The sequence below is a fragment of the Ixodes scapularis genome, unplaced genomic scaffold (assembly GCF_016920785.2).
Source record: "Ixodes scapularis isolate PalLabHiFi unplaced genomic scaffold, ASM1692078v2 PGA_scaffold0__279_contigs__length_252992795, whole genome shotgun sequence".
In the NCBI taxonomy this organism is placed as follows: domain Eukaryota; kingdom Metazoa; phylum Arthropoda; class Arachnida; order Ixodida; family Ixodidae; genus Ixodes; species Ixodes scapularis.
The window spans coordinates 41,011,770-41,039,098 of record NW_024609835.1 but is presented as its reverse complement, the minus strand read 5'-3'; the positions used below and the strand labels follow the sequence as shown (position 1 = coordinate 41,039,098).

Below are 27,329 nucleotides of genomic sequence, written 5' to 3'. Positions count from 1 at the left end.
CAAATGAACTAAGTAGTCATAGCCGTCTGTGGACATGGCGGTAAAATGACTAGGGATAACCATGGTTACACGGAGGTCAGTTGTATGCATAGCGTGAGTGACATTGCTTCCCAATATGGCATTTAGAACCTAGAGTATATGAAATTTCATATAAAAAGTACATTTTGTATTTTAAATGCAACGTAAGATAATGCGATGCCAGGCTTCTGTGGCAATATTCAAAGCTATAGGTGCAGTGCGCTCGTACTCCTTGGTCATCGACCAAAGGTGTGCACTTATACACTTCACCTCTAAAATGTTTAACTCAACTTCAACGACGATACTACCAAGAACAATAAGAGATCTACGGATTTAATTTTTTTTATTAATGTTTATTTTTGACTAGAATTAATATAGCCTTCAGCTACACGTGTTCCCATGTTAGTTTCGACACGATTTCGCCTAATAAATTTGAATGATCTAAATGAGATCGAATCGGTGTTTTAGGTGTCCAATATATACATAGGTGCGCGGTTCGATCCTTTGCTACTCGTACCCGATACCTTGTATACTGGTGTACAAGGTAGGAAAAATAGAACAATACCAAACACTGAAGAGTAGCTTTAATTTTTAGCGCTTACTATTTTTACCGCTTCGTCAAAAGAACCTAGATTCGGCAGAAGTGTACCAGTCTTTGCCAGCACTGACGACAGAAGCATACTTCACAACAAAAGATGAACTCCCGTCTTATATATATATGAAAAAAATACTCCGTTCTTTTTGTTGTTTTATTTTTGAAGCCCTTTGAAACGGTACATTTAGCCTGGAAACTTAGCGCATGCAGGAAAGAGATGGCGTCAGCGCGAACGCTTGAATTTCCGAGAGTCTTTTCTAAATAGCGTTCTTTCGTAAGAACAGCACGAGGGTAGATAACTGGGAGAACGCAGGACCCATAACTGTCTTACGATGCGTGGCGCGCTTGAAAGTTTCCGGCTCCTCGCTTTTCTATTTTAGGTTTGGGAAAGAAGGGACCCGGCTACCTCTCCTGGTCGTGATTGATGAAGGTGGTTGCAGAAGTTGCAAAAAGAGCAAAAACTGAGGACCGTGGTCCTCAGTTTAGAGCTCCGGATATCTCGAGTGCACTCTCTTTTTCTCTCAAAGTGACGACGTTCATTTTGTTACGATAAAGCTGGCGTGAAAAAAGGATGGCGGTTGCCCCGGTGAACTCTGCATTACAATGTATCTTGAGAAAGCTCAGAAACTTTGTGCGAAGTTTTGCAACACCTTCGTTTCGTAGAGAGTGTACGAGACATGCTTTCCACAGGGAGAACTGTCGGGTACAGGTATGCCGTGCGGTACTTCCTAACGACTGGGTTAAGTGTGTAATGTAAAACCGTGTTTGCAGGTTTAAAATTAATTAAAAAAAGCACATAAGCTGTTATGTGTACGGTGCGCATGTGCACAATGCACACCTGAGTTATTCATAGCGTTCATGAGAGGCGATTCTTGGTTGGTTGGCGTGGATACCGAACTCCGATTTCTGCCATGTGTCGTTCTGTGTAACCAGGGCTACGTCAGTCGACCTCTGAGCTTCAGAAAAACATAAGATTCAGAAAATTCATAACAATCTTTTCAATCTTTTCCGACTTAAAATTTTAATTTTAACTTGCCTTTGATCACCTTAAGAACCTTGATTAGGGCACGACAAAAAGAAATGTGAGTATCGCTTGCGCATTACGTGCACGACAAGCACAATAAAACAGCCTTGAAAACCAAACGTAGAAGAGCGATAATAAGCCATAGTTATTGGAACGACAATAAACTGTGAGAAGAGCCTCCAATTTTCCAGCGTCCAGAAGCGTAGTGCCGACTTCCCGTCTGTAGCTTTGAACACGCGTGTTTGTCTCGGAGCTCACGCGACACTATTCAGGACACAAAGCTTGCGTTTTGGGCTGAGGCGAATTAAGTTTTAGTCTTTATTAACTCGACAGTCGTTAAATATTATTGTTAGTATTTTCTCACTCCCGTCCTAAGGGCTTGTCACCTACCGTGGCAAAAGGAGCTTTTCCATAGTGTTTGTTAAGTACATTGTTTAATTTGCATTTAGGGGCGTATACGATAGTTGCACAAATTTGAGCAGTGCAGAATCATTCGTAGCTTTCACAGTTCATAGAGCGACATCTTTACTCTGTTTCACATTATGGTGGATCGCAGCGGGGGTTACGAATCATCTCAGCCGATCCAGGGCCAGGCTAGAGGTTGTAGTGACCAGGCCAGGCTTGTGCTTCTCTCAAATGTCACGTGACACGTGGTTTTCAGTGGCTTCGATGGCTCGCATACCATCCACTGTGGCCCATTGTCAGGTAAAACGTAGTATAGGAAGTATTCACTGGCGGCCATAGCTGTGTGCGCGAATGCTGAGCGCGTGCTGACGGCGAGCTTCCACAGTTCTTTTGAAACGTGCATTCCGCACCATCAAGAGTGCCGGTCTTAGCAGCCTATTGATGTGAGCTCGTTCTGAGCATGCGCTCTAAACAGCACCCACAAATATGGCGTCCAGTGAATACTCCCTATATATTTATGTTTTTTCACGGTGTGGAAGCTATGCCGAGTGCTAGTTTGTCTGTTTCTTGCACAGGTGTTGCGATGATGTCAGAACGCAGAGCTCTTATTGGCTGATTGAGGAAAATAGTGGGTAGGCCTCAAGGCATCTAGCTTTGAGGCCTACCCACTATCCTTTCAATCAAAGCCAATCAGAACTCTGCGTCGTCCTGACGTCACCGCAACCCCTGCGCAAGAAGCAGACGACTTGCTCTCCTCATACTCTCGGATAGCCCAAGAAACGTGAGGACTTGGCTTATTACGTTCCCGCTTTGTGATTGGTCCCTTGGCTTTCTTATCAACTAATGCCGCAATCTGATTGGCTGTGGTGCGATAATGAGATGCTCGGAACTCGCCCCGCCCTCGAAGCTATAATTGCACGCCTCTAATTAATATTTAGCTATGGCTGCAGGTTCTGAGTGTGTGTGTCACGACGAACGAGGGTAAACTACTTCCTCAGATGCTATCTCCCCAAGCATTCTACATAGTTTGCTCTCAATGGCGTACTTTAATTAGAATAGAGCCATTGTATAGCTACAGCAACGCTTGCTTTCGGGCCAACGCCAATTACAGCGAAGACCAGGCGCATGGAGCCTGTCATGCGGGATGACGACAGCCTCTAAAAACGGGCCGTGTTCTCGGGCGGCAGGGGCTTTGTACTGGCAGGGAAGGCAATTAGATGCACAGCAGCGCCGGATTCGGGTCCTCCCTGCAATGCGCGTTGATTGTTCTCGGTGAACCGGTGTGAGATGCGGAGCTTGATGAAGCCGTGCACGCGAACAGATCGCAATTTGTAATGCCGGCAGAAAAAATATAAAATAAATAACGCTAGCATGAATGGAGGCTTCCTTGCGGATAAGCTCCCTATCTGTTTGTTATTTGTTTGTCTGGTTTTGCCCGGAGAAAAATGGGAGAACCGGGAGAGGTGCGGGCGTCCTTTATGGGGCAAGCCTCTACCCGGCTGGGGGATCGGGAAACCGAGGATGGAAAAAAGAGATACGGTGGAAATGTAGCTGGGGGTTCGAGTTATCGGTACGGTGGGAAGTTCCGATCGACTATAGCCTCCAAACGGATAGAATTGGTTCGGCTCCTTGTTCGTGATGCCCCTTCGCAGAGGGTCCACCAGGCAGAAAGTTCAGAACGGCTTTGAAGGCTCGGCCCACAGTTCGGCGTGGTGAAGTTAGCAAAAGAACATCTTGGCTGTCAGCGTCGTTTGGTATTTAGAAAATAAAGAATTGTGGCACTCCTCTGATTTATCGCCCAAATGTGCACGTTGCTTGCACGTGACGTCATGGAATCACGCTGGTGGTCATTCCTACTTGCTCTTTTGAAGTAACGCAAGTTGCATGGTGGGAGGCAGGCACCGCAATGGCTGTGGATGCTACGTCATTGAAGTGACGTCAGCGATATATGCGCAAATCCGCGCAGCACGGCGTCACATCTCACGTGATGTTGGATGTCGATTGTGGTGTCGCGTGACGTCGTGACAGCGTTACGAAACGTTACGTTACATTATGAATTGACGCCCCACGTAACTAGATCTGATACCGTTGTTGCTATCCTGACGTCTAGGATGGAAAAAGAATATTATCGAAAAAAAAAGGAAATAAATCAGATTGATATAATAAATAAATCAGGTTCATAAGATACACTTCATTCAAAAGGCCGAGTTTCTTGTCACTAATATTTTTTTCTACACGGCAGGTTATTTCTTTAATACCGCCCTACACTCTAAGAAACACCGGCGCGTCTACTTAGCCTCAAAACACTCGAAGAGACAATCTCTATGATCTACGAAATCAGCTCAGCGAATGATGACGCGGAACATCTGTTTAGAGCTAAAAATGAAGTGTGCGCTGTGGCATTACGCAATGCAAAGCGTCATGCTTGCATTGCGTAGTGCCACAGTGCAAACTTAATTTTGAGATCTAAACAGATGTGGCGCCTCATGGTAATTTCCTAGATCGCAGAGATTGGCTCTTCGAGTGTTTTGAGGCTAAGTAGACGCGCCGGTGTTTCTTAGAGTGTACTCACCGAAAATAGTATGGAAGACAAATTTAACAGAAAAGTTACTTATATTCTAATATAGTTTTATTCTTAATGTAAACCACGCAAAACGTTTTGCTAGAACAAAAGCTGCGTTAAGGCCGGTTCACACATGCAGCGAAGCGCTAATGTAGAGCTTCTCACGTGTCGTCTGCTACTTATTGTCTGCCATGAACAACAGTATTGACGGTGCGACACAAAGCTGGTGAACGCTCCCGTCAGCACGCGCTTAGGGAGAGATCAGCGCTACGAGTGTAGCGCTCCGCTACATGTGTGAACAGGCCTTTATCCTAAAAACTTGATTTTGTTCCGCACATGTGCTAACGAAAATGTGAATTGATATTATATCTGAAAACGTTGTGAACATTACTTGCGTCAATTTATTTACATATGTTTTCTTTAAAAAATTCACACGGAATCGTTTTCTGCCAGCTTCGATCACGCGCTGCCACTGCAGCATCCGCGACTGCAGCACCTGACAACAACGGTCTGGGGTCAGCGCAATCTTCGAGTCACATCTTTTTTTTTTTTCCTGTGTTTTTTTTTTGTGCTTTTTAAATGCGCACGGCAGTGATGCACTCTAAAAAAATGTCAGTGTGTGTACTTTCCGCAGAAAACACGGAATGTTCATCACTGCATGCGATGAACGGAGGGAACTTGGGCGTACCATGAGGCCGCGAATATGTTTAAACCTGGCGGTTTTTTTTTTGGTTTTTTTTGTTTTTTGATTTAGGCAGTGGGATACATCGTATTTTTTTGTCGTGTTTTATTGTCGAAGTCGTATATGTTGTGACGCATACCGCACGAAAGACAACGCGCTTCATGGTTGGAAGTTCAGATGCGTACTTTAAAGAAATAAAATCCGCAGAGCGGGGAGAAACGGCAGGGTTTTCACGATTGTCGTCCGTGTCATCTTTGCTTCGCCCTCGATCCAAGACTATATTAACCACAGATATATACTCGACGCGTTTTTAGGACAATCTACGTATACTCTATTCTGACAGCATATATATTTACGTTTAGAATTTGTATCCTTCTCTCAAACTTTCGCAAACATCATCCTGGAAACATTTCGTTACTTTTGGACGACTTTAAATGTATTATTTTAGCATTTTAACATGAACTAAATAATTTTAAAGAGACAAAGTTTTCAAAATTATTTTACAAATAAAAAATGTAATGTTTCGCGCGTTATTGACCGCTAAGGCGCATTTGGATATAATTTTATCAATTTCGGCCGCCAATAATAAACCTCTTTCAGTACTGTGTTCGACGCGACTTCACCTATAGATTTAAAGGAAAAAAAAAAGCAGAAGTTGTGTAGTGCAATTACCTGAGACTTAAGATTTAGTGAAACTTAACACAGACAACAAGTGCCACAATAAAGGAAAAAAAAAAAAGAACGGTGTTTGCAGTTGCTTGGTTTAGTAAGAAGCTGGTACTATGTGCATTTACACCTCACGAACTATGTGCGGGCTTATGAAGAAACACGCGAAAACAATGTGAGGCGGGAAGATAATAAAGTACAAAAATAAAGGAAGTAATACCCATGTCAGACGGCGTTCTAAAGATCCTTTCCCTCTAAGCTCCTCTACACAAAATCGGCGAACCAGCGCACGCCGTAGGGCACGTGCACGCACTCATCATCGCGAGCAGATTGGCCGATCTAATAAAGGAGCTTAGTGAAAAGGATCTCTGGAACACCGTCTGACACGGGTATTAAGAAACATTTCTAAGAACGGAACTTTAATTAGTTCCTGATCTCGTACCCCGCAATCATTAGATGCGCAAGTTCATTTTTCTTTCTCTTTTTTGTTTCTTCTCAGAACTTAAAGCCGCGAATGCACTGGTGGTACACCATAAAAAAAAAGGTTATCTTCCTTATGGATTAGGGGGTCCAGTCACACTGGTCATCCAAAACGCCCTCTGCAAACATCTTCGAAGCATGCATGAAGCAAACAGCCTTCGAATATGCTTGACGCTTGACCGCAGATAATTTCGTCATCGTGTGTGCAGCGAATACCGTGTCTGCTGCACGACGTGTACGAGCAGTGTGACACCTTTTTGCACCCCATGCACAAGCATGTGCACTGCAGAGGCAGTCTCATCATGGTGATGCCCACTAACCAGAAGGTGGGGCAATGTTAACGCAGTGACATGTCGCTCGTACATCAGACTTTTAAAAGTTTGTTTCAGGCACGATGACAAAATGATGTGCGGAAAGACGCCTCAAGCACTGTTCGCAGACAGTTTAAGTTTGTCTGCTTTTTTTGCAGGGGTTGTGGCGACGTCAGAACGTAGCGCTCTGACTGGCTCTGATTGAAGGATAGATAGTGGGTAGACCTCAAGGCAGCTTGCTTTGAGGTCTACCCACGATCCTTCAATCAGAGCAAATCAAAGCTCGGCGTTCTGACGTCACCACAACCCGTGCAAAAGAAGCAGACAAACTTGCGCTCTGCATGGGACGGGATTGTTATTCAAGGAAGAAGTACGCCTCGGACAGTTCCTCTATTGAAGCCTGTCTCTTGCAGGATGTATATAGAGGCTGCCTTCGAGATATATGTCTGTAAGGGAATAAAGTTTTTTTTGTTTTCTTTCGGAATGCGACGAGACAAGCCCGGTTGCGGTCTTTGCAGGGCCCCGCCAGCGTGCGATTTGGGCAGGAGCCCTTCCTTCTCCCGCGCATCTGATCGACCCCGGGGCTGATCGGACGCGGGCTGGGCCGCTGGAGCGACGACGGACGTGGTCCGGGCGTCCCGCAGCAGCCGCCGCCGCCCCGCTGGTGCTGGTGCCGATCGATAGCCCTGATCGACGCGTCGGACACCGGCCTGCCGACACATCTTGTCCGGTACGCCATCTTCCCGTCTCCGGGCTTAGACGACGCCAATATATCTATCGTCCTGGACTCTGTCGCGCGCCTCGCCTTCTTTGGGACAAAAACAACAACAAAAAAGTTCTGGCCGCGACCGCGATCGAACGGAACACTGCGGTCCTCCTTTCTTTTTTCGTGTGTGTGTGTGTGTGTGTGTGCGTATGTGTGTGGTTTGCTCACGTGAGTGATTGGCTTGTAGCTGGATGTGGCGTTATACTCCATTACACTTTAATTCCGACCACAGGAAACACTGCCATCCAATGGAGCAGACTTACCGAGATGTTTTGTAACCGTTACTCCGCGAGTAGAGGTACTAAACACTGGAATAAAACGAAATATAATCGGGTAAAACAGAGCAAAATATAATCTAAAAAAAAAAAAAAAAAAAAAACACCACCGCCTTAGACTTAAAAAAAAAAAAAAAAAAGACTGCTATCGAGTACAATACAAGATGGAACAACTTTGTTCAAATAATCGGACTTCTAAGTCGGAATGATTTCTTGACGATGGCTTCATGTCATTTCTTTAAAGCTATTATGTATTTTATCGATTGAAGCCAAATAACGGACATAAAATGCGAACTAGGAAAATAGTGAAAGTAAAAGAAAAATATCTGTCAGTGCCCCTGGTAAAGAGATCTCTTTTATAGGCCGGCGTGCGAACGAAAACGGAGGGGGGAACAGAATCTATTCTTGAACTTGGTACTGCCACATAAATGCCCGTTTCCACGACGCACGAGATTTCATGAAAACGAACGAAGCGGGCAGTTAGATTGATTCTGCCGTTTTTGTCCTTGACCGTTTGTCCCTTTTTGTGTAAGAAAAGTTGCGGGGTGACGGTCCAAGATTTTCAAGAACGTCTACGTTATGACTAGGGTGTGTACTTTCCGGTGTTTATTTGTGAGAAAAATCGGCGGATGTTTTTCGGTGTTTATTTATTTTCAAAACACCGGTGTATTTCGGTGGAACGTCTCACGACGAGGCTAAAATCGGTGATTATCGGTGAAAAAAAGGCGATTGATCAGAAACAGAGAGTTCCAATTTTATTCACATAGTTCATACACTTCTTCTCTAGGAAGCAACTATTTCTCACACTTGGTTATTATAGTCGATGCAAGCATACTTTCATGCTTGCATCTACACGCAAGGAACGTGCTGCCCTCATGGCAGCACGTTCCTTGCGGTTTGCAACCCGCAATTATGAAAACGCACGGTCCTGTACGACACGGACGTTGGCAGTGTCTTCCAGGAACCACAGCAACCTCTGAATACATGGCTTGCACCAACATCACTTGGCCATACACAATGAGGAAAAGGCACGTGAGAGCCTATCCTCCACTGCGTTAATTTTTCCACAAAAGGGTGCCATGGGAGACACAACAGGGGAAAGGCATTGAGAGCTTAGCTTCCACTGCGTTCACTAGACGCTTTTGACCCCCAGAAAGGAGGGCGGACTGACGCCACCTGCAAGCCATGTATAAACACTGGAAGAATGCAGGATCCACGAGATAACACGTTTGACGAACCTCTACGGTGAAAGGGTTTCGCTAGGTCGGAAACTAGCAACGACCGGTGTTTTTCGGTTTTAACCAGGGCGAAAATATCAAACCACCGGTGTTTTTCGGTTTTAACCGATTTTATATTTTAGTCACCGACGGATGTTTATCGGTGTTTTTCGGTTAAAACCGGAAAATGCACACCCTAGTTATGACGATGGACAAAAGTGGTTAAGTGATACGCCGCATTTTTGTGTTCCCTATAATCTTTTGACACTTAAGGATCGCGATTGATTAATCAATTGTCAGACTGTGCACGAGGGTGGACTGCACCCATATAACATTTGAAGCACATCCTCTGGTTTGGGACATTTCTTTGTTGACTACGTTGCGTTGCGTTCCACCGCGAAGTATTTTGTGACTATTGGTTGCCATAGCAACCTGTAGTAGTATCTCGTCGTAACCAGACATGTACCTAACGCGTTATTAGTAACGAGTTACTTCCCCCTAGTTACTTTTTTCGGTAACGACTAACGTATTCACTTACTCTTCTGGAAAAGGAACGAGTAACATAATTAGGGGCATTTAAGGCCAAGTCACGAGTAAGGGTATTTCGTTACTTTTGAGGAGTAACCTGTACAACAATGTTGAAACAGTCTGGTTTTAATTCTAACCTGAGTATCTGTCCATTGCGACAAAGGCAGATGAGAAACCCGAAAAAAACAACTATACAGCATGACAGTATAGCAAAGCTTGTCGCTGAACACGTCAGTCGATCTCTAGCGCTGGGAATGTTCTGCACCCAGAGAACACAGTAAGGTTTTCGGTTGAATCTTCTAGAACCGTGTAATGATCGAAAGTAAACCCGGAGGTTGCCAACGCGGGAAGGCAAGGAACGTATTGTCAACTTGGAAGTCTAGAAGCAGAGAGAACAAAAGCGAGGGATAGAAACCCCAGATTCACCAGCTCTTCCTGAAGCACAACACTGCCGTTCCTTCGAGCGCGTCGGTATAGAGCGACTCTTCAGCGTCGCCGGAGAAGTAATCTTAATGAAGCGGGGAAACATAACCGATGAAAACTTGTAGAGGCAGCTACTGCTTAAGTTCAACGACTAACGAAACAAAACAACAACAATAAACCATAAAGCGAAAACAGCTGTGCATTTGGTCGTCAAAGTAACGAGAAAAGTAACCAGCTACTTTTGAGGTACGCGTTTCTCTTGCAAATCGGTAACGAGTAACGTATTTAGTTACGTTTTTGGGTAAAGTGTACACGTCCGGTCAATGGTGCAGCCATCCGTCGCTTCCTAAAAAGAAGGAAACGAAAAGGAACGATTGAAATGTAAAACAAAAATGGAAGGAGAAAAGGGAGGGGGGGGGGGGTGATAAGAAGCGTATGCGCAGGGCGAATCAAAGGTATGCAGCAGAGTAAAACCGCGGTCATACTGCGAAAACATTATACAAACGATGGTCTGCACACGCTGAGGAGCTTTAGGGAACCGTGTTTGCACATCCCATACGATACGATGGACTTTCTAATACGCACTCCGCATGCTGTCACAGAAGATTCACATGTGCGGTGTTCTTATACCGGAAAGCCATCGTATCGTATCTTGTGTGCAAAAACGGTTTCCTAAAACACTCCACTCTAAAGCGCGTTCCTTCTTTTTCTTTTTTCCTCTTTTCTTTTCGGTTTTGTTTCATTCGTTAGACAGAGACTCTCCAGACATGTTTGAAGCATACATATGTAAGGAGCAAACACGTTTGGAACATGGTTTAGAAGTAAGTGTCTGCCGATACTTTTGCCATAAGGTCTTTTCTGTGAAGTATGAGCAGTGTGACCTCGAGTTAATGGGAATTATTGGAGGCTGCGAGCGGATTTTTACCCTAAAATAATTTGGAATGCACAGCACATCGTCAAGCATTATAATGGTGATCTGGCCATCGGCGGAATCAGCGGAACATATCAAGAAATATAATTAGGAGGAATAAAATGGTACGAGACTCTTCATCGGCTGTATTTTCAACATACTAAAGATGTGCGAAAAAAATTACCTTAAATACAGTAAGTACCTCGGGCACAGTATCTGAAATAAGTACAGATCTGAATGATGGTTATCTCCCTGATGGGTTCGAATGCAGAAACGTTCCATATCCATCATTGGCGGTTTAGGATTCAGTAATAGATGTCTAGCGAAAAAGATAAAAAATAAAAAAATCCTCGTTCGCGTTATTTGTGAGAACGTAAAGGTGCGTTAGTTTACTGCAGAATCCTAATCGCGTTAGGGGGAAAGGAACGTGCGACGAAGTTCAGATCGATTTACTTAACTGCTCAGTCATCATAACGACGGCTCATATATTCATATATTGGTGCGGTAAGAAATGCGATATTACACAAGTACGTGAATAATCCGTGTACATATTTGTGTAATATCGCATTTCTTATCGAACCAATATGTGGACATATGAGCTGTCGTTATATTGGCTGAGCAGTTTAGTAAATCGATCTGAACTTCGTCGCACATCCCTTTCTCCCTAACGCGATTAGGATTCTGTAGTAAACACACGCATCTTTACGTTCTTACGAATAACGCGAACGAGAACATTTTCTTTTTTCACCAGAGGTCTATCAATAAATCCTAAACCACCAATGAAGGATATTAAACGTTTGAAAAATCGAGCCCATCGAGGGGACCCTCATCAATTAGATGCGTGCTTATTTCAGATACTCTGCCCGAGGTAATGTATTTAAGGTACCTTTTTAAGGGTATCTTTAGTATGTTGAAAATACGGCCGATGAAGAGTAGAATGTCATACCATTTTATTCCTCCTAATTATATTTCTTAATATTTTCCGCTGATTCCGCTGGTGGCCAGATCACCATTTAACATTCTGCCGCTGTGCTGTGCATTCCTAAAGATTTTAGGGAAAAATCAACTCGCAGTCTCCAATGAGTTAAATGTGCGGAATTATGCGAATCAGGTATATATATATATATATATATATATATATATATATATATATATATATATATATATATATATATATACATATTATTCCAATGTCGTGGTTGGCATAGGCCCTGGTAACACAGAATTATGATACAGCGCCGAGCTAGATGCTTTTCCCTGGGGTTACACGTCGCACGTTATAAATCTTGCAGGTCGAGCAGACAGTCTAACAAACACGGTATTCCGTGCACTTGTTTCGGTCTGTTGAAGTCATCTTCTCCCGCAGCCATTTTGCACCATCAAACGCCTTGCAGCCTGTCGGGAACAAGTAGAACTGACCAAATTATATCTGTCGTCACGTTTGCAGTGTCGCCATAAAAGAGTTGCGGTTACAAAAAAAAAAAAAAAAAGAACACAAAAAACAAAAACAAAAAAGAAAACAAGAAAATTGATAACCAAATTTGAAAATTTTACAACTTTGCGAACAAAAATATTTTGACCTATACTTTGGGTTACTCCGTTTCACATTAGAGAGGCTTAGGGAATCGTTTTTGCATATTCGATACGGTAGGATGCGCCCTCCGATAGGAACTGCGCATGCGCTATCGCAGAATACTCGCACATGCCCAGTTCGTATACCGGAGGGCCCATCGTATCTCATCGGATGTGCGAAAAGGGCTCCCTAAAACTCCCGAGTGTGTCCGACCGGAGCAGACGCTACGATCGGATAGAGCCATTCCGTAAGCGTCGCCAAAGTGCATCGTCACGGAGCTCGTCGTCTTTGTGAGTTTACTATCCGCACTAAACCAATCACGCACGAAAAAAACAAAAACCGAGGGATCATGGTGTTTTTTACCGTGCGTGATTCGTTTGACCGGGGATAGCAAACGCACGAAGACCACGAGCGCCGCAACAATGTATTTTGACCGCTGCTTGTCTCCATGTGTAGCGTCGGCTGCGGGGTATACCAGCACCCTGTAGAGATAAGAAAGCGTACAAGCTTTCCTGCGTCGCTAAGGAAGGTAGCCGTATACACGCCCCAGACTGGACTCGAACGCTGACGCCATGTCCAATCTGTGGCACTTCTTTAGTGACGCGGGAAAATTCGGCGCACTTAGGCTTCAGCATCGAAAAGGAGGTGTTGGGTATACAGTAGGTGCCGCCTCTATTGACCCGTTGAACAAATTTTGAGGCGAGGTACCGACCGTCACAACTCCGATGGAGCTCCCCTTTAATAAAGACGTAGGGCTGCATTTTGTGCAGGAAACCTACCGGAAGCCAGCGTGGGGCACAGATCGGGCACCGGTTTTGCGGCAGAGTTGGGCCGGTACTCGTGCCCAATCAGTGAGGACAGGAGCTCCATCCGAACGCTGACGTAGTACTCGTGTGACGGCTTCCGTCGCTGCAGCGCGAAACCGGAAGCCATTATGCGGAGAGCATTTCGTCTGCTTCTTGCGCAGGAATCGCGGTGACGTCAGAGCGACGCCGACTACGGATTGGCTTTGATTGGCAGAACAGTGGGTATAGACTTCAATGCTAGATGCTTTGAGGTCTACCCACTATCCTTTTTTTTTTCCATGAGCCAATAAGAGTTTGGCGTTCTGAGATCATCGCAACCCCTGTGCGAGAGGCAGCCAACCTATCGCTCTGCATATGTCAGCCATATAACTCACTCTGTGTTAAAACAGCCTTCAGTGACTTTAAACTATTTGTTTTTTTGTTGTTTGAGGTTTAGGTAAAGCGACTTTGTGAAAGTAGTTCAATTAGTGTGTCTGCTTTGCTGCGTCAACTCGCGAAGCGAGCTCAAGCCTCGAAATAACGATAGAAAGTCTTGAGAGATTGCTTAAACTTCACGAACAGTTTTCGAAACCTGTCTTCTTCTTTTTTCAACTGTTTTAAGCCGGTGATTTATCCACGAAAGGGATAAATCACCGGTTATAGTGAGTATTATTTTTTACTACTAGCAACGAAGGAACCGAACTCAGAACGCTTATTTCACCGGCTGGATCAGGGGGTGCTTTCGCGCTGGATCATCTGTCATGCAGTCCACAAAAATAATGGTGCCCAGTAGAAGTGCTGCTTTGTTGCGTCACTTTCTTTTTTTCGTTTTTGTTGTGCTTCCATCTGTAGGGCCTTTATAGCATCCGAGGCATTTAGTACATAATATATATATATGTGTGTGTGTGTGTGTGTATGTATGTAAAGGGGGGGGGGGGTGGACATTCCAAGTTGTTGGAGTCGAAGGCGATGGGTAATACTTTGGCTGCGTGCGCCTATTTCTCTAAGCGTTTATGGTACGCATTGCGCAAGTGGTGTTCAGAAATACGTTTCATTTTTTATACATTTATATATTTCTATGACAGGATTATGTTGATGTGACGCTAGCATTTCTGTTTTCTCTTCAGGCTTTCAATGCATTCCGTGATTGCATTCGGTACATAAAAGCGCACTCTACCGAAAAATTCAGTATAACATTTCACAATCCGGATTATGGAACCGGAAATTTGTTTCTGGAAACCCGAAATCTAGATTGCAGACAAAGGATTGGTAATTTCTGAAAACCTAAAATCCAGATAGAGTCCAGATAGAATCCAGATAGATTTCCAGTTCCATAATCCGGATAGCGAAAAGTTATACTGGATTTTTCGGTAGGGAACTTCTGTAAGTCAAGTGCAAAATCTTGAGAGTTACGTTCCACACCAACCAAGGACGTCTAGAACGCCGCAGCGGAGAACTGAGGATCAATTTCAACCCGCTGAGGATCCTTTGGCGTGCAATCGAAATATCGGTTACACGGAGCCTTCTCCGCAATAAGCTTTCGTCAATTTTGTTCATTTGTGCATTGATGTCCGCGTTCGCTTTTTCTGAATTGGTAACCTACAAGTTCTATTATGTCGATGATGAATGTGCCGAGCTATCTATTAAGAGGATTAGACCCATATTATCCTGCGGCCGGGTCACGACAGAATAGCTTTTTGTGATTGTTAAATCTTATGAAGTATGCGTCTATACACCTTTTCCACAAGGGCGTAGAAAACTTGAATATCGTCACTTCGGGTATGCGTTAAAACATTGTTTTGATCTCTTCACGCCGCTGGAAGGTGTTCATGAAGCATGCGTGGTTGTCACACATTTTTGCTTTACCTCACCTATATTTTCTCGCATCTGCCAGGTTGAAATGTTTTATTATTTCTTCGTCCCGCATACCAGACCGCGTGACTGAGATGAAAAAGAAACGAAAAACGCTTATACTGTATGCACAGCTTTCATTAGCTCCTTAAGATCAGGAATATTCCCCTATCTGTGGGAAGTAGTCATGGTTTTTTCGGTCCCGAAGTCAAGAAATAGTGGTTATTGTCTTAACTGTAGACCGTTTTCCATCTCTCTTCATTTTACAAAGTATTACAAATGACCATGCATCAATTCTTGTTTCTTAAGTTTCGGGAGTCTAACCTCCCTTAATCAGCATGGCCTTTTGTCCGATAGGTCGGTGACTGAGAGAATCTGGTAACTTCGTGACTTCTGTGTATTTTGAATCTCGAGTAGTTTGTAGCAGAGGTCATCTAGGCGTTTTGTATTTTGGCATGAATAATCACACCATCTTCTTATCAGAACTTTCCGCCTACGGAGTACGAGTTGTTTGTCAGGAGTGCCCGTGTTCGTGTCAACGATGCGGCCTCTTCGTTGTACAAGGCAAGCTTTGGCGTACGCTTTTAAGTTCACTCTCTTTGTATAATATCTCTCTGCTGTTATTTCAAATTCTTCATGTCTCGAATATGCCGATGATATAAAACAATAACAAAGAAACACAGCACTAGTGGATTGCAGCACTCTCCCAAAAAACGGATGTTCCTTCTACGAATGGTGGTCAGACAATGGTATTTGCTTGAACCAATCTAAACCCAAGTAACACAATTCTTTAAGCCGACATTTGTATTTTGACTGACAATTTGGGGCCCTAAAAGACCAAAAAACCAAGTTGTCACCGAATTTCATACGCTCTGGTCAGAGTCTGTCTATATTGGCTCTATATTGCCCAACAAGTGCCAGAATTAAGCTTCAATGCTGGTTATTTAAATTTTACGTGGCATCTTTGGCTCACCTCTGCAACTTTGGTACTTGTATAGCGAAGCAGAAAAAAATTAGGCTTGGCATTTGTCTAGGAATTGAGGGTCAAATAAAAGTATTTTGGGCCCAACTAATGCCTTGGAGAAAAACCTTATTAGGCTTAAGCATACTTGGGAAGTAATACGGTACAACTAACTGATTACTTGTAATCCGTTACTTTTTCAAATAATTTTGTAATGGACCTTTTCCACATACCGACAGCACCAGGCGCTTGCTGCACGAACTAAAAATCGAGGAAGTGACCTACCTGCGCTACCAATCGATAATGGGAGCTATATACGCTACCAGTTCCTCAGCTCTCTGAGCTGCGGCGCGTGCCCAACGCGACTTTAAGGGCATCCGTGCAGTCCACCCAAACGTCGTGTTTTTCTTTCCGTCCACTCTCTTTTTTTGTGTAACACAATTATATATATGCTACCATTACGTGTTCTACTCTCTGATCCACAGCCTCCTTCCGATTTTCCTCGATTTATCGTGCCGACTTCCGCCGCTTGGCATCGGGCACTCGCGCGTGCGCAGAACGCTTCTCGGAAAAAGTCCATTGCCACGTTACTTTTTTTTTTTTCGGAAGTAATTTGTAATGTAATTTCGTCACAAAATATTGGTAATGATTGCTTTCATTGCTCGTTATTTCTAAACAAATATGAGCACAATACGGTAACTGGAGCAATACGAGCAGAACATTCAGCAGCATAAAGTGAGCAAGGTCAACAAAATTGAAAACATCAAGAAGGGGAGAATAGCCGAAAAGAAAACACGATTTTTTGTATGACCGTTCACTAGAACCACTAGGAAAACGGGCAAGGCATATACCAGGGGTGGCCAGGCTGGCCCGGCCTAAGAGCCGCAAACGAAACCACGAAACTTCTAAAAGCCGCGGGGGGGGGGGGGGGGGGGGGGGCAAACTTAAATTTTGTTCAGAGTCTGACTGCACGTATGGGGGCACAAGTCTGTACGACTGTACTTATGGGGGTACAAGGCTGCCAAACCGCGAGCCGTACTTTATTCTGAAATCCTTTCTTTTTTTCCTGGTGAAACACGGAAAGGCGCGGGAGGGAAAAGGGGGGGGGGGGGGGGGGTCGAGGGATCTGCGAGCCGCACTTGGACCAGCAAAGAGCCGCATGCGGCTCACGAGCCGCGGTTTGGCCACCCCTGGCATATACAAATAAACGAAAGACAAATGTTAAGTAAGACAACGCCGAGTAGGCTCTCCGTCGCCTTCCATCGTGTTTTTCTTCTTCTCCCGGGCAGGAGAAAGCTCTTCGTGTTTACTTGTTTTTGTAATTTACACCGTTTCACCCTTTCCAACTTCTTCGACGTCTCCCGTCACCTGCACGGACATCAAAGGCGGGCCCGTACCCCTTCGATTCGCGGGTTCACAACTCGCGTAACAGATGATGTAGCCCCGCGCGAGGGGGTCGAATTCTTTTTTTCTTCGATGTGCGCTACTTCATACTAGCACGCTCTTGAGGCACGGCTAAAAAGCTCAAAGCGCGAAGCTAAGAGCACCGTCTTCGAGGGAATGGACGATACTTCTTTTGGTTTAGTTCTCTGTGCAAGGTGGTCGAGTTCCCTTCTCACTTTACAGTCAGCTGTCAACGTAAAACGGGGGGGGGGGGGGGGGGGGGGGGGGGGGGGTGGCATCTAAAGAGTGAAGAGTGCTGACAGAGAGAGAGAGAACTCGTAGAGGTGGTGGGACCCTCTGTTGTTTGCTGAGACCGATGACCACCGCTTCTCTCGCTCTTTATGCCCTCCCCTCCCCTGGCCTCCACGAATATTGGTATTAAAGTGAGAACCGAGGAATGATCGATAACCCGCAACCGCCAATTCAGGGCATTAGAACGGAGACCTAGAGTTTCAATGCAAATTTCGCTTACCAGAAAAACACGCAATATGCCATCAGCAAGAACAACAAACTCTAATGTACGCAAACACATCAAGTTAAGCTGCTGGGACACCTGCATTCTGCATTGGCTATACATTGTAACGTTGGAACCAAGTTTTTCTTGTAAATAACAGGTGAAACACCCGAGTCAAAAGGGAGCTTTTGTAGATCGCTTCTTTAGCTCCAATTGTCGTAGCGGAGGTGAACGCTGCTACTGAGCCTGCGCACCGCTAGCTTTGTGTGCACAATTCCAGGGATCATCTTCAGAGGCCGTAAGCTAGCGGGATGGCGGGTGGGGTGCAGCTTTTGGTGCCTTGTCAGCTTAAAGGTGAACAGAGTGCACCTACACTAATTTTCTTAAAGACAATAGTTTATTCTTACAAGGACACCATACTACGGGCCTATGAGAAATGAAAAGTAATGTTGCGGAACATTTTTGAAAAAAATATCAAAATTGTTTCTAATGTTTTCTGGATAACTGCATGGAAAAGTAACGTGAAAATAATTTGTAACGTAACGAGTAAAGTACTCCGTTACTTTTCAGCGAAAGTCATTTGTAACGGTAATCTATTACGTTTGAGGCTCGGTAATTTGTAATTGTAATCCATTACATTTTTCAAGTAATGAGCACAAGTCTGGGCTGGTGTTAAACCCCTAGGACTGCCAAACTTGAACCAAGTTTGGCATTTTTTTGGCGTGCTGCTCGGCAAACCAAGGTAATGAAATTTTCTCGGCAGGCATAGTTTACCATTTTATTTCTTCATTGTCTACAGTTTCTGTTCTTAACACTTGTTGCGCGAGTGAAATTAAACATGTCAAAGTTATATTTGATTCGAGCCTGATATTTGCAGTCACGGGACTGGTGAGGTCGTTCACTCGTCTCTGTAAACGCACGGCAGATGTCGCCTCTCGAATAAAAAAAAAAAAAAAAGAGTTAAAAAGCTTGTTTGCGTTCTTGACGTTGCACAGTGCATTTTAACTCAGGTATTAGAGTACGCCTCTGTTGTGTAAAGTCGACTTTATAAAACAAACGAAAAGTTATTAATATCACCCGCTTTTTCTTTTTCTTTCCCAAAGTCGAATATTTTCTCAAATGAAAGAATGGAGTACTCCTATTTTTTTCCCTCCAAAGGCTAATAAACATTTATTCTAGTAGTTCAAAAAGAAAAAAAGAAGAGATCACATTCTCTGGGTAAGCTAGCTGCCTACCCAGAGAATGTCCGGCTCTAAAATCTGAAGAAAAAAAAAAAATATTTTTTTTTAAAGAAAACAAAAACGAAACATTTTAATATCGTTTAATGTATCTGTCGAATGAGCTAAGCTTTCTCACAAACGGGGTAAGTCAAAGCCAAAGTGCTGGTTGGCATTAAGATCTGTAGGGCTGTGAGTCTGAGGCAATCAAAAAAGCCAGAGCCCGTCCATACCACATACAAGTGCTGGCTGCCTCCTCGGCCCTACGTCAACGAGTAATGGGTGATTTAGAAATAAAATAACTAAATACAAGAATAGACGAGCCTTGTGGAAGGCGAAGCTTAAAAAATAGATGCATATTCACTCGTGATGCCGCACTAGATGCTTGAACTCGACCACACTATAGTCCCCCGGCGAGCATCGTCTGGTAGGATCGTTCCGCAGTCCGGGGGCCTGTACGGATAGGGAGGAGGGAGCGCTAGTGGATCGCGCAAAGCTCTGGTGGAGTTTCGAATGATCCCGCCTTGACTTTCGTATGTAGCCGTCGGGGGTGGGGTAGATACCATGAAGGTACTTGTCCACAAGTGCTCCACCGGAGAGCAGTCGACGCTTGTCAAGTCTAGGCCATCCAAGCGGCTATAAACGTCTCTCGTAGGGTAGCTTGCCAGCCTTGCCGTCCTGCACGCAAAGCGCTGACTTAGGCAGCTAGCTTTAGGTCTACCCACTATTCCTTCCGACCAGGCCCGCGCGCTGTCGTTTCCTCCTTTCCCACAGTTTCCGGCACGTAAATTTGGAAGTAAGAACAAATTCAGTGCCATTTCTTTTTTTTTTTTTCACAACTTATGCAGTAAGTGTTAGAGTATGCTTCAACTCCATATGAAGCGAGCAACCTCTATTTCGATCACGATTTTTTGAAAACAGAGGATAGACTCCGTGTGGGGGCTATAGGGGGCGTTTCAGAAAACGCGCGTAGCACCGCTAGCGGAGGAGCTGGCATTCCAAAATGAGACGCGTCCATCAGGCTGCGGCGCCTTTTCGCGTGCGATGTTGCGGCGGCGGAAGCGCCCACGGACGGAACTTTGGTTCTTTGAGCCGATACATTGAGGATGAAGTTGCATGAGGACTGGGGCACAGATAAGAAGGTTGTTTATCTGTTTTCCGCTTCTTATAGATCCCAGTAAATAAATATATTGCCTTCTAATAATCATCATGCAGGCTGGGTTCCGACGAGAAACATTCCCGGCTTCTAGAGGGTGCAACAACTGCTCTTTTTCGTAAAATCAACGAGGCATTGATCCTGAAATGAAACTACCACGAAATGATTGACTTCAAGGTGGAGATTTAAGATCAAGATGATTTAAAGTCGTGATTCAAGCAACACCTAACTTTAGTGTGATGACTTTCCACGAAAACACCTTTTACAAAAAAAAAAAAAAAAAAAAAAAATAATAATAATAATTTCCCGCAAAGCTAATACCTTAATTACGTTTTTATTAATGCTTGACTGTTATTTCATGACGTTCATGTAAATTTATATTGTTTCTATTAAAAAACATCAGGCAAATAGAAATTATAACATGCTGAACACGAGCCGAATGCGATGCTCTTCTGCGTTAATAGGAGGAATGAGCTTTGTTTCTATCTTCCACTTCTTTCGTTAATTACTTTGCATCTTAGGCAAGCACATCAGAATTTGAACGGAACAGACAAAAATCTGTGTGCGTTCGCGCACACGCACACAGACCGACAAAGAGAGTGACTGAGAGGTGCAGGTACAGACAAATCTAATGGTACATGCAAGGTTGACCATGCATTGGTCAGTATAAGTATATACGTTTTGTCTTACACGAGCCTGCCACTTTTTTCGTGAAATTATGCCATCATCTTCCGGAGTTTCAAACCAAAAGATACAGTCACGGTAGTTGAACAACTCTCGAACCGTGCTCGGGTTAAACGAATGTACATCTACGTTGTTGAATATTGTTTTTGTTCTTTACATTTTTTAGTGCGGCTGAGAGAGCTTTAGAGAGAAGCTGAAACACTTCTTAGAAAAAAAAAAATAACGAGTTAGAAGTGAATTCTGGCGTATTTTTATCCCGTGAATCTAAATATTGCCACGAACGAAGCTGGCCAAGTAGGCAGTGCGCCCGTGGCCTAACGGTTGACGTGCTTGCCTCCCACGCGAAAAGCCGAGGTTTGATCCGTTGCCGCGGATACACCTTTTTGTTGTTTTTGTAATTTCGCGTTCTGGTAAATTCGAGAACCCTGTTACCTATTCGAGGTTAGAATGTTCTACGCGCCAAACCTTCTACGCCGATTGTTCTAGAAACCTACACGTTTGCATAAGGGGCTCCGCGTGGCAAGCCGAGGTCAGTCTCGCCCACGGTGTAAGATTCACTCTCAGTGAGGTGAGGACACGGCGGGGCTGAACGCGCGGCGCGAGGAATCAGATAGCGTTCGTTCGACGGGCATCCAAAAGGCTGCACTATTCCGCGGCCACCTTGCCCGCGGCTGACAGTGTCGCCGGCGGCCGAACGGCGAAACTGTGTGAGAGCGAACAAAATTATCTCGTTGCCACGACACCCCGGTGCACCGTGGTCTTTCTGCACGAGCGACAACCTCGCTGGAGCTGTGCGCGTGTGAAGCATAAGGCGGCACGAGCCGTCTTTGCCGTGCCCACGGGTCGACGAGTCATCTGCGGGCGCCGCTTGAAACCATAGTGAGAGATAGTGAAGAGCGAACTTTATCTGCACTGCGCAAGGAGCGCGCTGTTCTCACCTGAAGAGTATTATCTTACACCGTGGTCTCACCCCAACGCTCGATCCTGCTGCGACGCCGCTTTCGACACCGGTGGCGCTAGCCTTTCTCTATTTTTGTTTTGGGCACAAGTTCACTCCATCTAACCTTTAGCTCGTCTGTTTTCGTCGCCTCATCAATAGACCTATCGCTAAATTACCTAAGCATCAAAAAGAATGCAGAGATTAATGTTCCACGCGCCGCACATGCTGACCTCAACAGTAGTAATTTTTCTAAAGCAAATGCCTAAAACAAATGGCATCTTGCACGCGCGTTCGTCAAAGGTTATTCGAATCTTCTAACGAGGAAGGCGTGCGCCTGTGGCGCGTGGAACACCAATCCCTGCATTGTCCTTGATGCTTGGGTAAGTGAGCAATAGGTCTTTTGCCATTCGTGACAATATCACATTCGTTTTCCCCGAAGATGTAACTAAACACGAGAAAACACGGAAAACTTCCGACCAGTCGTGACGTCATACTAGGATCTTTTGGCCGCCAAGCGCGTGTTCCTCGTGTGGGCAGCGCGTGCAATTTCAAGCTTGTTAGGTATATTGCCCCTCACTGATACCAGTAGTGACGCCTTTTTCTGACCTTTTTGAAAATAGCGAGAGTGCGCGTGCGCAGCTTTGACAGACGGTGAAGATAGGCGAGAGCGGAGATTCCGAAAACTACTAATATGATGTCACGCCCCGGGAAGAAGGGGCTTCAGCGATACTATAAAAAAATATTTTCTACAGCCTCCGTGCACCATATTGAAAAATAATCTCGATATTCGTGATCCTGAAGGCCAAAGAAAGACACTTTAGGTGTTTTGCCTCAAATACAGAACCGCTTAAGTTTCCCCTTAATATTTTGTTTGGAACCGGCTTCAGAAGCAATGGCAACACTGACACCGTGTGTACGAAGCTGATAGAAAACGATTTGGCGGTAAGGAGCTGTTTCCTCGGCATTTTCATATATACTTCGGAGATATTTTATTTTGCTGAAGTATTTCAGCAAATAAGACTTACAAAAAAAAAAAAAAAAGGAAATCAAGTTTTTTTTTTTTTTTTATGACATGGCTTATATCAAGAAAACAGTTTTGAATTAACATGCACCTTCCGATATAATTAAATTTACGGCGAATTTTTCTTTTTACACTGTTTTCAGTGATTGGGCGGACTGAAGAATCCATTTCTCGTGGTCAAAATGACTAATGACAGACGAATGACTTTTTTTTTCAGTAAAGTGATTTAAATAATATATACATCAGATTTATATTTGATTTAAACTTATATAATAATATTGATGTATTTGAAGTTTTGAAATTATAATTTCTATACCTTTTTATTGAGACGTAATACTTTGATCAAAAACAATTCCGGCGTTTTGTGGTCTCCTACTGCCTACCCGCAACCCCACATGTAAAAAAAAAAAAAGCAATTTCCGAGTAAAAAAAAACCTAATAAAAAAAACAAAACAAAAAACAAAAAACCCGAAAACAAAGCACATCTTTTAAACTGCCATACTCAACCGTCGATTGTCCAGTGATTCCAAGCACCAATCTAGTTTGCTTTAGATTCAAATTTGTCCCGTTTTGTATTGTCCGAATCTTTCTTTATAAAGTATTCTGACTGCAGCCATACTGTTCTGGAAAGATCATCGACACGTAGAACTGTGGGGACGAAACTTTTTTGGAGGGAAACGTCTTCACACGAAATGGGCACTGAATACCCGCGAGGGTGGGATGCTTGTTCAGTTCGTCTCATCGGCGCTAACACCTGTAGGCGTTACTGGCACAATAACGAACAGAGCGCCCAAAGCAGCAGTGTAGGATATGTCAGCCGTGCCGATACGTGGCAGACATGATTCGGGAGACCAAATTTCTTGCATCCTATACTGCACGGATCCATCGTTGCCGCTACCCCACAAAAACAACGGCGAGTTGAAAAATGATGAAACTTTGTCCACAGGAGACACACCGCATAACTATTGGAGCACTTGATGACGCAGCAGCTCATGCTGTCAATCCAGCGTAACCGCACAGCTTCGAATTCATTGCATACCAAGTACGCGGAGTGCTTTCGTTTCGCTGGGGTTCTCAACTCAGTGCCTAACTTCGGTAAAGGCCGCGCGGCGGCGCGCCCGTCGCGTCGCACGGATTGAATAGTTATGCAACAAAACCGCAGCAAAGAAAGAAAAAAAAAAAGAAGAAAGAAACGCTTGCTTATTATTATTATTATTTTTTTTTTTGCTTCTTGGTAGAATTTATTTAGAGTAGTTTGAGTGTGCTTATGGAGCCTAATGAAGCTAAAACATTTGCTTTACATTCTTTCAGAACCCGCCTTTCGGTATGACCAAAAACATAAACAACGCCATTCAAGTAAGTATTAAAAAAAAGTTGAGCGAAGCGAATCTTAGTGCTTTTGACGATGAAGAGAAATCAGAGCTACTTCCGTATGTTCTTCGTTAACCAGACGATGGAACGTGTTCCGCCATGATTAGGCAGACCGTGCTTCTAATTAACCGAATTCGTGTATTCGGATCAATTAGACGGTTGTAGACTAAGGACGATCAGGGTTGGGACGGCTGGGGACTCCTTCCTAGCCCGCTCTGATTTTTCTCTCCGGACGGCGGCGTACGTTTGAGGGAATAATCCTATTAATCGATTGCAGACGAACTCTTTACATAACTTCGGCACAAAAAGGTCCCCGCTGTCACGTGATCACTCGGAGGGGGTTAAGAAAATTGCATCGAGGAGGAGTTTCAGCTCGACGGAAAGTTTGCAACTGTGTAGTTTCTTTTTAACCGGATCTGTAAGGCATTTTGCTGAATAGATATTTGCAGAACGCTGATGTGACAAAAGCCGCTTTTTCGTTTATGTCGCGTACGTTGGAGGAAGGGACTTTCTTTTTTTTTTTTTTTTTTTCGAATAAGGTGAACCATAAAGACCCAACCAGATATAATTCCTATCTCGTCCCGAAGAGTTATATTTCAAGAATCCCAATTCCTGAGGTTTTAAACTGAGAAAGCTAAAGGTCTTGCGGGAGGCTCTCACTGCACGTTTTCTGTCAAAATATTATCCTAAACTTCTATGGGTAGTATGTTCTTTTACCCTAAGCTTGTGCAAGCGCCCTTATTTCAGTATCTCGTATAATAGTTGCTAGATTCCAAAACAAAAAAGCATCACAAAAAAAAAAAAAGAAAAAAAGAGAAAAACTTAAGGCGCTTATATATATATATTTTTTTTTTGTTTGCTTCCCAACCCGTAAAAGAAGGATTTATTCATGTTCGCTCGAAACGACGAGCGATTTCTGTTTCATGCCTAGAAATGAGGGCTAGGTAACTAATCGATTGAACTACAGATTAATCGAATATTGCTTTAATCGCGATTAATTGTGTTTAACCGGTTAATCGGTATATATTTGTGACGATCCAAAAGAACGTAAAAAATGCAACGCTTTCCCCACGCAGACGTACGTGGACGAGTACACCTGTATGAAGGAAAGAAACACTTTAGGTGAAATTTTAGCCTAAAGTAAACTGTAGGGGCGAGATTAGTAACCGTCCAGAGAATCGCAGAAGGTTACAGCCGCTTTAACCCAGCCACTTCAACGCCGTTCGAGTTTCCGTTTAGTGCAGAAGAGGCTATGGCGAACGAGGCAATTTTTTTAAAAACATATTATGACTGGAAATGAACGAGACCGATTGATCGATTAATCAATCGCTTAAAAGGTGGTGATTAACCGAGTTAATCATCGACGCCCAGCCCTGGAAATAAACGCGTACAAGGAGGCGTGTCGCCGCGGAACTTTCACGAGCAGCCTGCCCCTCAGACTCCTCGCAGGATACTTTTCTACTTCGGTGTCTATTCCCTTCGGAGTTTGCGGAGCACAAATTAGCATTGTAGTCGGGTTGAGCCAGGGAAGGTTTTTTTTGGAAAGGGGGGAGGGGGACTGAGGTGCTTGGGGTGCCCAAGACTTGGGGGGTGCGGCAGGGTGGAGGGGAGGAAATCTAACTTCATAACCTCCCCCTCTCCCCCCTTTCTGGCTACGCCACTGGGTTGCGTCGCTCTGTAAGCTGGCGCTAACGACGTCTCCGGATTATGAAAATTTTTAACTTGAGTTTTTTGCAGGGTAGGTTATCTTGCTCTGGAACCGTGAGTTCTTTTCGATGTGGAGGAGTCTCGGGGGGACACTGACGCGGAAGCATCGTGTGCGGTGGAGGGTGACTCACTCCTAATCTGTAATAAGGTCCCGACTAATTAGCACGCGTCCCCAGCTAAGGGGATAATATACTCGGGGAGCGCAGAGAGAGAGCGCTCTTTGCGAGGATACGAAAACCTGGAGCAATATGTGTGCCCTTCACCGCCCGCCGCGTGACAAGAAGGCAGCTGCTTTGATCTGCTGTCTGTGTATAAGCAATTTAAGGACTTTGTGGACGAAAAAAAAAGTTTTTTTTTTTTCGTCTGTAAAAATTTGCTGCCGCAGATTATGAAAGACAAGCCGACCTGTTTGAAAGAAGAAAATGTACGCGTCTCTCCTAAGCCTCTAGTGACGGCTTAGGGCAGGCTGCGCTGTCGCTTGCGGTCGAACGCGAGTGTGTGAACGGGCCTTTTAATCATTACCGGCTTCCATATGGGGCACGAGAATGACGACGATCCTCAGCATTTAATTATCGCTCTGCAACCCGGGAGATTGCGGCATTAATGCATTACAACGGCGAAGAACGCATCCCGAAGCAAAGCACCCGAATAATCAGTGTACCGCGTCGGCACATCAGAAATAAAATCTCTAAAAGCAAAAAAAAAAAAAAAAGAAAAAAAGTAAATACAATTAAGAAACTTACATGAAAGGGTTAGTGTTCCAAAGGGACTGTGAATAATGAATGCAACGTTAGAGATAATATAATTGTTGTGCATTGATATACATATATATGTATATATGTATATTTTTTTTCTTTTTTTTTCGGGGGGGGGGGGGGGGGGGTGGGGGAGGGGGAGGGGCTTGTTTAGTAAAAGTGAACGCGCAGGCGATGCTGAGCCCAAGGTAACTCCTAACATAGCCAGTGCTTAACTTTCGGGTTGACGGCTGTGGCTGCTGGCAACGTTAAAGTGGTTTGCGTAGTACACAAGAAACAGTTGTAAAATTAAACTTGCCACTGTGTCTGAGACGGCGTTGCAATGAGCGTGACGTCAACACGCGATACGTCATACTTGCTGTCACAGCGCCGACTGTTTTTTTTCTTTTTTAAAACATGAAATTATTCTTAGCCTCGTCTTTCACCGAGTCTCCTCGGTAGATTGCACCCACTGACCTTCCTAGGAGCTTTGCTGGAAAGTAGAAGACGCGCCAGATTTCTTAAGAGTATTGAACATCTCTTGTCCTTGTTCGTTTTTCTGAGTGTGG

The 27,329-nt window shown here is 44.3% G+C and overlaps 1 protein-coding gene across 1 annotated transcript in view; it reads left to right on the top strand.

The window, feature by feature from the left end:
• The first annotated feature begins 7,315 nt into the window (after window positions 1–7,315).
• Window positions 7,316–27,329, top strand: part of LOC121046269 — a 157,338-nt gene continuing 137,324 nt past the window's right edge. Inside the window, exon 1 of the mRNA XM_042294082.1 lies at window positions 7,316–7,474. The gene's annotated coding sequence lies outside the window, so the exon portion shown is untranslated. The remainder of the gene's footprint in view (window positions 7,475–27,329) is intronic.